The following is a 15,008-nucleotide window of genomic DNA, read 5'->3' on the forward strand; positions in this document are numbered from 1 at the left end:
GTGCGCCTTTATTTCTTATTCACAAAACTTTGCACTTTTTCTCTGACACGCTGATTAACAGTGATTGTTTAATCCTTTTTAACTGAACAGGAAGTTCTGCTCAGTATGTAAGTTAGATTGATGATAAATTTGCCAGGTACAGCAAAATTATGCCTCGTAGTGGGACATCAATTTGAATTCAGTGTGGCAGATATTCTTGAAACGGATCTCACTCATCTAAAACATTAGATTTTAAAATATGACTGAAGGCATAGAAAGGGTGTTGTGTTTTAAACTCAATGTAAAAGCCTTTCATTGTCTGTATTTGCCCAAGAGGTCATTTTGTCAGTAAATAGCCTTTTCAGCAATTCCCTTAAATGAAGATTCATTTTGACCACATGTATTCAGTTCGTGAAAACATTATCATCATTCAAAGGAGGCGAAGAAGGCCGCTAAATTTTATTCAGATTAAGATTTGAGCATCGGCCTCTTCACTTACTGCATAATGTCCACGAACGACCACCAGACTCAATAAATCTTCATACTTTGTTTTCTATTTTTTCATGTCTGAAAGTTTGTTTTTTTTGTTTTATTATTAAAGTGGATTTTTCTGCATAATTTTGCCAGGGACAACCCTTTTGTTACTGTGGGGGTATTTTACGCGCGCAAAGTGCATGATATACACCAGAGAGACCTCGATTTATCGTCTCATCAGAAAGATTAACACCCAGACCACCACTTGAGGTCTAGGGAGTGGGGAGAGTATAATTTCTTAAAAGTCACCATTCTTTCGTAATGTGCACCATCCAGGCAAAGAAAACTCAATGGAGACCATTGACAAGGTATAAGACGACAATCGTAAGAAAGCAACATATGTCCTTATTAATCTTCCCGTGCAGAACTCCAGTGAAATCAGGGCATTTATATTCCAGCTTGTTCCAACAGCTGCGTCATCATCACTTGGTGACAACTTATTTGGCAAGAGGGGAAAGCTCAGAAAACACACGTAAGAATGCATCACATGCCTCACGCACGAAGAGAGGCAAAGAGAGAGAGAGAGAGAGGGGGGGGGGGGGAGGGAGGGAGGGAGGGAGAGAGAGAGAGAGAGAGAGAGAGAGAGAGGGAGAGAGAGAGAGCCCACGAACACACACCCAACCACTACCAACATACAATTCCTTTACAGTCATTAGGCAGAAGTAGTCTAAGGTTTCAAGAAAGAGACGCACACACGAGCACGTGCACTCACGCACACACACGCGCGCGCGCACACATACACACACACACGCACGCACACAAGAATTCTTGCAGACCCTATGTTCTTGTCAACAAGTTCTAGGAAGAATGTACAGCGATACCGACTGTCAAGACTAAAAGAGAGAGAGAGAGAGAGAGAGAGAGAGAGAGAGAGAGAGAGAGAGAGAGAGAGAGAGAGAGCGAGAGAGGGGGAGGGAAAGGGAAATGGAGGAAACGTGAAAGGGGGGAGAGGAGGGAGACACAGAGATGGAGAGAGAGAGAGAGAGAGAGAGAGAGAGAGAGAGACAGACAGACAGACAGACAGACAGACAGAGGCAGAGAGACAGAGATAGAGAGAGGAGATAACACGTACATAGTTGTTTTCTTTTTCTCTTCTCTCTTGTCAGTGTCAACCATGCTAAGCACAACCACGTGTACCATCTGCATAAGACAACTGACTGATTCGTGAAGACAGAGAGAGAGAGAGGAAGAGAGAGAGAGAGAGAGAGAGAGAGGGGGAGAGAGAGAGAGTAGAAAAGAGAGAGTTTGTTAGAAAGTGGGATACAGAGAGGTAGAGAGATGGGTAAAGAGAGAGAGAGAGGGAGAGAGACAGAGAGAGGGGGTGGGGGGGGGGCAGAGAGTAGGTAAGAGAGAGAGAGAGAGAGAGAGAGCAAGGGAGAGAAGGAGAGGGGGGAAGAGAGGGAGAGAGGGGTGAAAGAGAGAGAGGTAGAGGTAGAGAGAGAGCGGTAGAGGTGTAGAGAGAGAGACAGAGAGAGAGAGAGAGAGAGAGAGAGAGAGAGAGTTTTGTTAACACTGTAGTGCACGACTGAATGCAGAAACCTGACCACTTTGTGTCCTCAAGTCAAGTTTACAGATGATCCTGGACTGGCAGGACTAATTACCAATGCCGATGACGCTGACTACCAAAGAAAGAGAAATTGATACATGTGTGTGATGAAAACTACCTTGCACTGAATGTTGGCAAAACAAAAGAGCTCGCAACTGACTTCAGAAAAAAAGAAGAAACAGTGTTCGAATAAAATTATCATTAAAAATGAAGTTGTTGAACAGGCAGACACACAATTATCTTGTCGAATAATTGACAGGGTTAGTGTGAAGGAGTGGTCAGAAGAATGGTTTGACTCTATCTCTGCCACTGTGTGCTAAAGCAACATATCGTTCTTTCTTAAATTAATAATATGTTGTTTTTTTATGCTACTGTCGTCACTATTTATAAATGACTGGTGCATCCTCTCTGTTTTATCCAATTAGCACCACTGTCAGTCAGTGTGAGTTGTCGTGTATCGGATTGTGTTCTTCTGTTTCCTCTTTCTGTGTTTCTTTCCGTCTCACTGTCTGTCACTGACTGTGAGGCCCTGCTTGTTGGTTTTTCCTTCTTTCCTTCCTCCTATGTCTGTCAGCTTTTTTTGGCTCACAGTCGTCACTGCTTCTTACATCCTCAATTAGTTTTTCTTTCACGTTTTAGTCTTTTTCTTTGTCTGTTCGTGTTTTTTGTTCTTCTCACAGTCGTCAATTATCTCTAGCACCTTCGAGTACTTATTATTATTTTTTATCGTTTTGCTTTCATGCTTCTCTTTGTTTCATGCCACACTTGTCATTATCTGAAAGGTGCATACTATACACCACTCACTCACGGGCACTCTTGACAAACACACACACTCACATACCCACACACACACACATACACACACTCACACGCACACACACACTCACACGCACGCACGCACACACACACACACACGCACGCACACACACACTCACGCACGCAAGCACACACACACACACACACACACACAAACACGAGCAACGCTCAAAGGCGGGGGAATCCGATCAAACTTCAGTTTCTCGTTTAATATTTCAATTATCTCTGAAAACAACAACAACCCTAACAGGACACATAACGGTAATACTATACCCCCCCCCCCTCCCCCGTTCGCCCCAAACAAAAACAAAACAAAAAACCCCAACAAAACCTTCCCACTTGATAAACGTGCAAGTGATGAAGTGGGAAAGGTATACAAGAAAACCAGGCAGTCGACTCACTGCAGTTTGACACACGCTTTGTTCTTTCTCTCCGGGACTGCCACCAGCACTAGACGGTAATATACATCACCCCCAATCGCTCCCCCCGCCCCCCCCCCCCCCCCCCCCAACATCCCTCTCTCCCTCCCCACCCCTCCTCACATCACTGCGTACGTGCAGCGGTGGCAACTACTCATGGGAACATGAAATTCGTTGTCGTCATCGCTGCCACCTGCACTTGCACACTGTGACGCTGACTTGGCAGAGGAAGGCGATGTGTTTCGCTTTTTCATTTACGCACGTCTCTCGTGTCCGCACGCGCATAGGGGATTACGTAATGACACATGCATAGAAACATGAACTCGGATGTATTCACACACACAGTATACACGCACTCAAGTATATATACGTGCTGACAGATACGTATGTACCTACCTTACCTTAGTCGGCCTATATACAGACATACACACACAGACACACATACAAGCGCGCCTTCCCCCCCTCCCTTCCACCACACACGGCTCAAACACGCACTTGCGCACACACACACACAAAACACGCACATAGGCTACATACATACACGTGCGCACATAAATCCTGCACACACGAACGTACCCACGTCAGCAGTTATAAGCAGAAAACAACAACAACAACACACAATAATAACAGCAAAATGATGCATCGTCTATCTGCACATTGCGCCTGACATGTGACGCCACACAACAAACAACGAGTGTAATGGGGTCAGGGCGACATGCCTACTTTCGCTTTCCACCTCCGTCCTCCCCCCCCCCCCTCTCCCCACTCTTTCCCCCTTCCCCCAATCTCTCTCTTCATCTATCCACTACTACGTTTTGTTTACCTGTTTGTTCAAGGTGACCTGTGTACCTTTACCTACCCACACTGCTCTCTCTCTCTCTCTCTATGTTTACCGGTTTGTTCTGTCTTCCACTCAATGTTGATTGTTGACACGTGTGCTCCGTCCTCCCCCCACCCCCCACCCTCCCCCCCGGGCTGCTACTGACAGTGCACTTGTACAAAACAATGGCGACATTGTGCACGTGCTCCAGATTAAGTGTGTGTGTGTGGAGAGACTGAGTAGGTAGTCGATAGAGACAGCGGGGGGAGGATGATAATGAGGGAAACAGGTAGGGCAGAGGGCGAGATGGAGGGAGGGCGGGAATAGGCACAGAGAGAGAGAGAGAGAGAGAGAGAGAGAGAGAGAGAGAGAGAGAGAGAGAGAGAGAGATGATGTATAAGTATACCAATATAAGATAATACTGAAATGATATGAGAGAGAGAGAACGGCTCATTTGTCACAAGACGGAATGCATGTCAATCCAGGTGTCCCTAAACGTAAACCCTGGCACTATCGGAACGTGATGAGGTCACTCAAGAAAACAACAACAACAACAACAAAACCATCAAGGTTAGTCTTTATTTTTCACCACAGACTTTGTTACCTAGAAACGGATTGCCACTGAGGACACACACACACGAACCCCCCCCCCCCCCCCCCCCCCCACTTCCAAAAACAACAACAACAAAAAATTAGGTCTCTTTAACCTTTTCCAAGGACAACTTTTGTTGCCAAGTGACTCTACTACGAAGGACTAATTTGTCTGTGCGTGCGCATCGTGTGCGTGTGTGTGTGCGGGTGCGCGCGAGCGTGGATGCGCATTTGTTTCTGTTACCTAAACGTGTTCAGAGCAAAAGAGCAGATGAATGTCCTCGTTTTTACAGCGGCGTAGTTATCACCTGATCTTTTGTTGTGTCCCTGAAACTCACTTTCTCGGTTACTTTCTCATTCTTATGCTCTTGTAGTTGTGGGAAGTGAAATTTCCTTGACACAAGCATGTTTCACGCATTGCATGAAATGTTCTGTTAATATTGGCTGTTCAAAGAACTACTTCCTACTGTATGAAGAACTACTTGATAAAGGACGTAGTGTCCAGCTGGTTATCTAATTTATGGTTATTTCCTCAGTTGTGCAAATGACGCGAAGTATCCATATCCAGGACGCAAAATATCCATATCATTTATCTCAGTTTAGATTAAAAACTGTGATGTTTTAGTGATCATCAATTTAAAGCTATGTTTTAATGTTTATGTTCTAAGCACTTCTTAACGTCATAAGGTGAACATAACTGTGTTCATCTTCCTCTTTTTCTCTCTCGTGTATCTGTGTACCCTTTTAAGCGGATGCAGATAAGCAAAGACAGACAGGAAGAACAGGCCGTGCCGGAAATAAAAATCCTTGCGTAATAATTATACATGCAGCTATTTGACTTTTGAGCTGTGAGTTCTTTATCTCACTCTCCCTTCCACTCCTTCACTCTGTCTCATCATCAGTCTACAGTCCGCTGCAGAGGATCACGTGCAAATGGCCAACAATCCTGCCTCCCGGTTTGTGTGGCAGTGACTTTAAAATGAGGGCAGTGTGCATGTCACTGGTTTCCTTCGTCACTGGAGCATGGACAAAAATATCTACCCATGGTGTCAGTATTGAGTTCTTGACTGCAGAAATTATTGATACACGGCATGATGTCGTTACTGATATATGTATGATTCTGTGTGAAGGTGTGTGTAAACAATGGAGCAGGTAGTTGATAAACAAAACGTGTGAAGGTTTGTGTAAAACAGAGCTGGTTGTTGACAAGTATCCTGTACGAAGGTTTTGAATTAAAAAAAGAAGGTAATTGCTTATGACTATTATGTGTGAACCTTTGAATAAGACAGAGCTAAATATTAACTGTCAACATGATTTCTGTGCAAAGGCTTGTAAAAAAAACAACAACAACAACAACCAACTTATTATTTTGTTGAGAGACTTTCTCAATGTGACCATTTTTGTCAAAATAGATTAAAAAAAAAAAAATAAAGACATTCTGTGTTTAAAAAATGTATTAAGAAGTATTCCTTGTTTGATGACAAAAAAACCAACAAAAAACAAAACAAAACTGGCATAATTGTTAAAATTTTCTGCATAAAAACAGCACATTTTGTTGACAGAATGTTTGTGTGAAATGTTGTGTAAAAGTCGACAAAATGTATGTGTGAAGCTTTTTCTTTTTTTAATATTCTGATTTTCTTTAAACATAATACCGTTTGTTGACAGGCTTTTTATTACAAAGATTTCCACAAATGCAGATTCATCAGTTGAGAGCGTTTTGTGTAGAAGTTTGTGTGGATATAGAGCTCTTCATCTAAATGTGCGGATGGTCTGTGAAGGCTGCTGGTCGGATGGTTGGCGGGCATCAGTAAAGGCGTTTAATTCATACACATATATGTAAACATTGATAAAGTTTTCCAAAACGTTTTCATGCAGTGATGTCAATAGTCAAACAGTTTGTAACAATCCATGAACAAAGAACATTGCGGACAGTCGACAGCAGCTCCATGAAGTTTGTAGAAAAAGACACTTGAACGAGTTGGAAAAACGGTTGTGTACAAAACAGATTCAATGTATTCCTTGGCAGATACGCGTGGAAATAGAAAATGCAGTTCAGCTTAAAGTAGTTTTGCCGATTTTGTAAAAAATGACAGCTGTAAGATATAGGATAATTCATAGACTGAAACGGCAGGGGAAAATACCTTCATCACTTTCAGATCCATCAGACAAGAATATTTCTAGTGTGCGTGAAGGTGGCAGAATGGTTAAGACGCTCAATTGCCTATACAGCGTCCGTGACTGAACTGAGCGTCTAGGCATTCGGATTAGACGCTAAACCGAGGCACTTGGCACACTGAAAAAGAACCCATTTTAACAAACGTGTTGTCCTCTGGCAAAATGTTGTAGAAGGAAGCCCCTCTGATAGGTACATAAACATATGCATGCACTCAAGGCCTGACAAAGCGCAGTGGGTTATGCTGATGGTCAGGCATCTGCCTGGCAGACGTGGCGTACCGTGAATGGACTCGTCCGAAAGGCAGTGACGCCTCCTTGAGAAACTGAAACTGAAAACTAAACCACGGGGAAGAGTGGAGATGACGGTGGTGGGTTCTTGGCAAAGTTGTGCAATGTTCGCGTGTGCTACTGCCCTAGTTGGCAAGATAAAAGGAGCAGTGTCATCAGCAACTACTCCACAATACTGTACATCTGTACATGTGGATGGAAGCTCTCGCCTTTTTATTCACTGTATCACTACTTTTCTCTGGGCTCTGATCACTATAACCTGCCACGAGACAGATACGGATTCAAATATGTGGGATATCATAATGGACTGACAAGGGAAGAAACGCAAACGATGAAAACAATAACAGCAACAACAACAAAAATCGTCCTCGAGAACAAAAAAAATATTAGAAAGATAAAACAACAGTACGTGTTCCGATGCTTTTATCAACACCGAACTTTAAGCGCTTTCTCACTTCACAAAATGTCACTGCTGCCATTACTACTAAATAACTGTATTGCTGCTGAGAATGAATGAAAATATGAGAGGGAGCAAAACAACATTTTGATTGAAAAAAGGCTCATTCTAAATGACGGAGAGAGAGAGAGAGAGAGAGAGGGAGAGAGAGAGAGAGAGAGAAGAAACAGACACAGAGAGAGACAGAGACAGCAATCATCAGTACAAACTTAGTAGAATTTCGGACCATGCCCCTAACCCAGGTTCCCCACATGATGCGCCCGCACAGAGACTCACTGTCAGCAGACAGAGATCGACAGAAGGAGAAGATTCTGGTATTGTTTGTTTCTTCTCTTTCTTTCACTTTCTTTCCCTTCACACAGAAGGCCTCTGTTATTTGCCATGGCAGCTCACACTGAGGAATCATTATTGTGAAAACAGCAGCCTGGAGTCCATGTTTGCCTCGGCTGTCTAATATTGCATTCTTCATTCAACTCCCCCACCCTATTCAAATCCTGCACACACCCCACCACCCCGACCCCTCTTTAACCCCTCGACTGCTGCTGACGAGTAGCTCGTCAGTGAATGGCCGTCTGTTTGTTGCCTGACTGAGAAGATTGAGCTGTGACAGGTCAGGACGTGAGTCACCATACTTCGCTTGAACGCCTTCCTCTGGGGACGGCATGTCTTGTGTTCACTGAAATCAGTCACACAACTTCTCAAAGCGTTTCTTGGCTTCATATTCCTGCCACATTGACCTCATTTCACAAAGTTCAGCAGTCAAAGGGTTAAGCATCGCCTGTCTTCATTTCTGGTATGAGAGAAAGCAGTGAAGGGGGTGGGGTGGGGTGAGGGGAGGAGTGGGGGTCGGGGTGGGAAGAGAGATACCCGAGAGGCGGAAGAGCGTGGGAAGGGGTGTGGGGTGGGGAGCTGGAGGCCACGATTGCTCAAGGGCCAGAATTAATGAAAACCCACCAATTGTTGAAACAGTGTTCAGTTTCTCTCTCTTTGTCTCTGTCTCTCTCTCTCGGTTCCTCTCAAAAGTTGAGGCGGTGTTCAGTCTGTCTGTCTCTCTCGAACACTAACTCAAAATGGGCTTTTATTTTATTATGTTGGTTTTCCTAATCCATACTTCATTTTCGGAATGGGTGAGTACAGGTGATTGATGTGTACCTACCTCTTTTTTTTCATAACTTACCGATCGCTAACAGTGGATTACGGAAATCTAAAAAATAAAAGTTTTATCTTCTTCATGTGCACACACACACACACACACACACACACACCCTCTCTCTCTCTCTCTCTCTCTCTCACACACACACACTGATGGAGGCTATAACACAAGCAGATCAGTAGCGACATGTGAAACTACAACAAACAAAAACACATACATACACACACACACACACAAAAAAAAACAACAACAACAACTACAATCCCCACCACCCCCTCAAAAACTGTCCGTGCAAAACCCAGCCAGGATTCAAACTTAAATCAGCCCCGCGGGACAAGAGACAAGCCCAAAGCTGTAACCACCAGTCTGTCTCACCTGGTCGTCGCTGCCTATCAATCTTAAATCATTTCCAACGCCAAGCCATCCTTTGCATCACAGATTCGAAAACAACCACGCACACACACGTGTCTGAAAAGCTTTATTATCCATTATCAAGCTGCTGGATTTTCCACACCCAATCATAAAGCCCATTGTTCTACACACAAGAAGAGAGAGTCGTATGTTTTTCAACGCCATGAAGATTAATAGAAACTGACTCCTGTGCAAGATTTCCAAACAGAAGTGTGTGTGTGCTCATGTGCAGTCTGTACATCTCTTTGTATGGGCTGTGCGGGGTGGATTGGTTGGATGTGTATGTACTTGCGGGTGTGCGTGCGAGGCATAAAGTGATAAACACATACACGGCAGAGCGAGACACACTCTCTCTCTCTCTGTGTGTGTGTGTGTGTGTGTGTGTGTGTGTGTGTGTGTGTGTTTTGTGAAAGATAAACGAATTCATCTTTAACTCTCTCCATACGAACGGCGAAAGAGACGACGTTGACAGCGTTTCACCCAGTTACCATCGTCAAAATATTGCAAGCGGAAGGCTCTTATACTGAAGAGGTGAATGTTGACAAAGAATACCACAATTCTGACGACGGAAGCTAAAGGTTGGGTGATTCAGACACCCACTGGACATCCGAAGGGTCTGTGTAGAGGAGAAGAGAGGACTGGCCGTACTGAGTGAGTTAAATTGTTCATATATTTCTAAACGTATGTTTTTATGCTTAGTATGTACCTGTCATTACGTTTATGCAATTCGCGTTGAACGTATGAGCAGATACTAATAAGTATAATTTCCCCTGTGGGGGATTCATAGGTGGTTCATAGTCGTATTGTATTGTATTGTATTCCATTCTATCATATAATTATGTCAGGATATGCAATAACCACAACGACACTGCTTGCTGGTTTGGAAGGCAGATAGGGACTGGGGGTCGGAGGGGTGGGGGTTGGAGGGGTGGGGTGGTTGGAAGGGTGGGGTGGGGGTCGGAGGGTGGGGGTTGGAGGGGTGGGGTGGTTGGAAGGGTGGGGTGGGGGTCGGAGGGTGGGGAAAAAAATAAAATCGACTCTTTGAGACAGACAGATTTAATTCTTTGGAAGAGATTACGCACTGGGCTCAGTGACTTTATCAGCTAGTTTGGGTTACAGGAAAAAGGGGAAACCGTAATGGAAAAGACAGACACATAATAAACCCTTTTGTTGACGAGCCAGAGGAAGGTAACTGCTAGTTCTGCGGAACATGGCAGAAAAAAACAAAACCCAAAACCCACATCAGTAATGGCAGACACACTCTCAATGTATGCCAACTATAGTGACACTGGCGGTAAGTCTGGGCAACAGATAAGATGGAACTTCAGCAGCAATTCATGTCTTCTTTCAGACAGAATCATCACACACCAACCTTACTGGATGTGGTAAACAGTTTGGGTAACAAGTGTAAGTCTAGACAGGCGCACATTAAACTATTTCAAAACAGAACACATACAATTGTTAGTGAAAGTACTGCTAGTCTGGGGTGAGCGAAATTATTGAAACAACATAGCAGACACTGGATAAACCTTTCAGACTGAACAGCCAACAGGGAAATGACAACTATTGGAAACAAAATGAACTGCACTGTTCAGAACGAGACAGAATAAACCTTTTGACACTGAACACACATAGCGTCGTGCTGAAACTTTAGGCTTCTTTCGCATAACACAAGACTTGAAATAGTGTAAGCTAAGCTATCAAAGTGATATAAACACCATCTCTTGCACCATGATAGCACATGGATATTCAAATAACTGCTTGCCATAACTTAAATAAAGGACTAGTTTTAACAGAATGTGAATAACCTGTGAAATGTATCTCGTTCTTATTTTCATATCTTTTATGGTATGGATTCAACGACCCCTTAACGAGAATCTGAGCCTCGACTGATTTAGTGCCATATAAAAAAAATCAAACAACTATTAACACTGTATAGTCTGTAATTGCTTCAACTGATTTAATGCTGAAGTCGTAGCAGAATTTAATGGTCCATTTCATTTTGGTTTGGTTCTATTTCGTTACATTCTAATAATCTATTTCGTTTTTGTTTTGTTTGATTTCACTGCATTTTCAATTCATCTTATTTTGGACGTAACCATTTTTTCCGATTGTATGATGATGGTGTGTGGGGGTTTGGGGGGGGGGGGGGGGGGGGCGAGGGGGGAGGATCAGTTATTTACAACCTTCTCTTAGATCATTTACATTACCGATGCATTTGCATTTCCGCGATTTATAGCTATCTCAGGATGTCCGCGGAGCTGGGAAGAAGACAGGGGAATTTAATTGATCCATTAATCCCCAAAACCCCGGTTTTTCACTCTCCTGTCCTTCTTATCTTCTTTCTCTCCTTCCACCCCTTCCTTCCTTCCTTCCCCTCCTCTCTTTCCTTCCACAAGACACTCTTCGAGGCAGCACAGTTTTGAAGCCGATGCCAAGAACAATGCGGCAATGCCAAGCCGATGACAGCGGATAAAGGGGTGATGATAAATGGAAGGAGCGGGAGAACACGATGCCCACACATGTTCTTTCTGTACCATTCGCGCGCGCGCGCACACACACACACACACACCTCTTAAGCACATATGCAAGCACGCGCGTATGCTCGCGAGGGAAGAGAGAGAGAGAGAGAGAGAGAGAGAGAGAGAGAGAGAGAGAGAGAGAGAGAGAGCAAAGGCAAAAACACGTGGAAGGGTAAATAAGGTGACCACATGCTCCCTCCATTCACTCTTTCTGTAGCACTCCTCTGATCCCCTCCCCTCCCCTAACCCCTTTTCCTAAAAACACACACAGGAAGAATAATATGCTACCCACATGCTCTTTAATCGAAGAGAGAGAGAGGGGGGGAAAGAGAGGTGGGAGAGAGAGAGAGAGAGAGAGAGAGGGAGGGAGAAAGAAAAAGAGGGGAGAGAGAGAGGTGAGAGAGAGACATACAGAGAGAGAGAGGGAGGGAGAAAGAAAAAGAGGGGAGAGAGAGAGGTGAGAGAGAGACATACAGAGAGAGAGAGAGAGGGAGGGAGAAAGAAAAAGAGGGGAGAGAGAGAGGTGAGAGAGAGACAGAGAGAGAGAGAGAGAGAGGGAGGGAGAAAGAAAAAGAGGGGAGAGAGAGAGGTGAGAGAGAGACAGAGAGAGAGAACACTGAACTGAACACTGAACACTTTAATGTCAATAGCTTTACAGCCCTAATGACATGGGGGTTCATAATACAAATAACAACATGCATCAATAGTAATAATATTGATGAAAACCAAAACCAAAACGAAATCAATCAATCTGTGCAACAAAGTGCAGTTCGACCATCCATTCAAAGTAATGGCATGTAGAGAGAAATAAAAACAAAAACATATATAACTGTATAACATAATATTTTCCATATGAGAGTGACAACACAGATTTCACTTTTCACAATGAGCAACACCTGATACTATTTTATTATTGTTGAGTTTTTTTTCGTCGCATGTTATTCGCTTCTGCAATATATTTTGCAAGTGACTGTAGTGAAGTTTCCTGATTTAAATTAAGCACTCCAAAAATATCTTCATACTTTGCTGAATTTGTTTTAAATACAACACATTTTTCTCGAATATCGTCATAAGCTTTACAACTAAACAAAAAATGTAACTCATCCTCCCTTGAATGCCCGCACATCGGACAAGGGGAGAATAACGAGGGCTCAGTCTGAAACCACTTTTCATAAGCATTCAAACCAATCGTTCTCGTTCTAAATCTGGCGAGACTTGTTCGGTGCCACTTGTTTGTCACGACTGTGATATATTTTTCTGTTTGAAATATACTTTTAAAACTATAAAACCATCTATATTTCTCAGTGCTTTCCATTTTACCGTGCCAATTCTGTTTATATGAAGCAATTAGCCTATCTTTGAATTCTGAAACAAATCCTTCTACACATCCAACTCCCTGACACATCCACACAATCCCAAATCCATTTACAGTTAATGTCTTCTTTACAAAATATACCCAGTTTTCCTTCCCTCTCTCATGTTCATTTACTAACATTTCATACGCCTGCTTACATAATCTCGATGTGGGTAGCCTTATTAATTTTAACCAATATTTTATACATTTCACACATGATTTAATGTATAATGGGTATCTACCACTTTCTCCATATAATACAGTATTTGAAGCATGTAATGGAACATTTAAAAAACGTTTAATAGCTAATGTATGTACTTTTTCTAAATCTTTGTTATCAGAAAGTCCCCAAATTTCGGCACTGTATGTTATCATTGGTTCTATTTGAGTATCAAAAAGTTTCCAAAATATATATGAATCTATCGAGCCTAACTTACGTAAACACCTTAAGATTTCTATAACCCCCTTCTTCCCCTTTCTACAAATTTCTGCTACTGTCCTTGTCAAACTCAGCTTAGTTGTAAAAATCATACCAAGATACTTATAAGCATTAGTTACCTTCACTTCATCAGTTCCATAGTGCCATTTTTCATATCTAGATAAGTAACCACCTTTTCTAAATACAACTACATTTGTTTTCTCAAGATTAACTTTTAAAAATAATCTATCTGCTTCTTTCTTTAATATGTTCAGCTGATTTTGAAGTCCTATGGCCGTGTCAGACAAAAGAATTACATCATCTGCAAATAACATGAGAAACAGTTCAACAGCCCCAGGGATCATTTGAATCCCATGTCTTCCTTTTTTCGTTATCTCTCCTGCCAGTTCATTAATAAAGAACGAAAACATCATAGGGCTCAACAGACATCCTTGTTTTACGCCACGTGGGCACTCAAATACATCTGAATATACACCCTTCTCACGTACACACGCTAAAACTGCATCATATACACCACGCAGTGCCATATAAAGCTTACCATCAACACCAGTTTTACGTAACACATTCCATAAACTATTTCGATTCACAGAGTCGAAGGCCTTCTGAAAATCTACAAAAGCAACATACAATTTTCTATTTTTTAATAAATGTGTTTGTACAATTGCAAACAATGTGAAAATGTGGTCAATGGTGCTGTAACCTGATCGAAATCCAGCTTGCTCTTCAATAATCTTTTCTTCTCGTTCAGCCCATTTAGTTAATCTTCTATTTAAAATGTAAGTGTAAACTTTACTAGAGAGAGAGAGAGAGAGAGAGAGAGAGAGGGAGGGAGAAAGAAAAAGAGGGGAGAGAGAGAGGTGAGAGAGAGACACAGAGAGAGAGAGGGAGGGAGAAAGAAAAAGAGGGGAGAGAAAGAGGTGACAGAGGGACATACAGAGAGAGAGAGACAGAGACAGACAGAGAGAGAGAGAGAGAGAGAGAGAGAGGGAGGGAGGGTTGCATAAATTACGCAAAGTGTATTTATTTATAAACACGAGAAAAGTAGGAACAATAAATAAACATATAAACAAATTAATAAATAACACAGAAGCGAAGATTTCTGACAACACACACACACACACACCATCGAAAAGTTTGTTTATTCATTTATAGTCTGTTCATCTAAGATGACGATATTGGACTGAAAATAAATGATGAGGAAGGAAAAGACAGAGAGAGAACAGAATGTGGAAAAGATAGAGTACAAAATGTAAAATGGAGAGGGTGGATGTCAGTGACCGGAGAAAGAAAAACATAATATTGGAAGAGTGTGTGTGAGATGGGGGAAGTGGGAAGGGGGATTAGGACAGAAAATTAATCAATAATCAAAAAAGGAGAAGAAAAACAACAATAGTAAAGCAGCTGATGATTCTGGCTGCTTCCTGTAAGCTTATGAATGAATGGAATAAGAAATCAATGAAGTGAACAAGACGAAGTAGGTCAACAAAGAAGAAGAAGAAGA

General features: G+C 42.5%; 1 protein-coding gene across 5 annotated transcripts in view; it reads right to left on the reverse strand.

Moving 5' to 3' along the window:
- Positions 1 to 15,008, reverse strand: part of LOC143280570 (choline transporter-like protein 1) — a 138,431-nt gene that overhangs the window by 104,991 nt on the left and 18,432 nt on the right. The window lies entirely within an intron of this gene.

The sequence above is a fragment of the Babylonia areolata genome, chromosome 3 (assembly GCF_041734735.1).
Source record: "Babylonia areolata isolate BAREFJ2019XMU chromosome 3, ASM4173473v1, whole genome shotgun sequence".
NCBI classification, from domain to species: domain Eukaryota; kingdom Metazoa; phylum Mollusca; class Gastropoda; order Neogastropoda; family Buccinidae; genus Babylonia; species Babylonia areolata.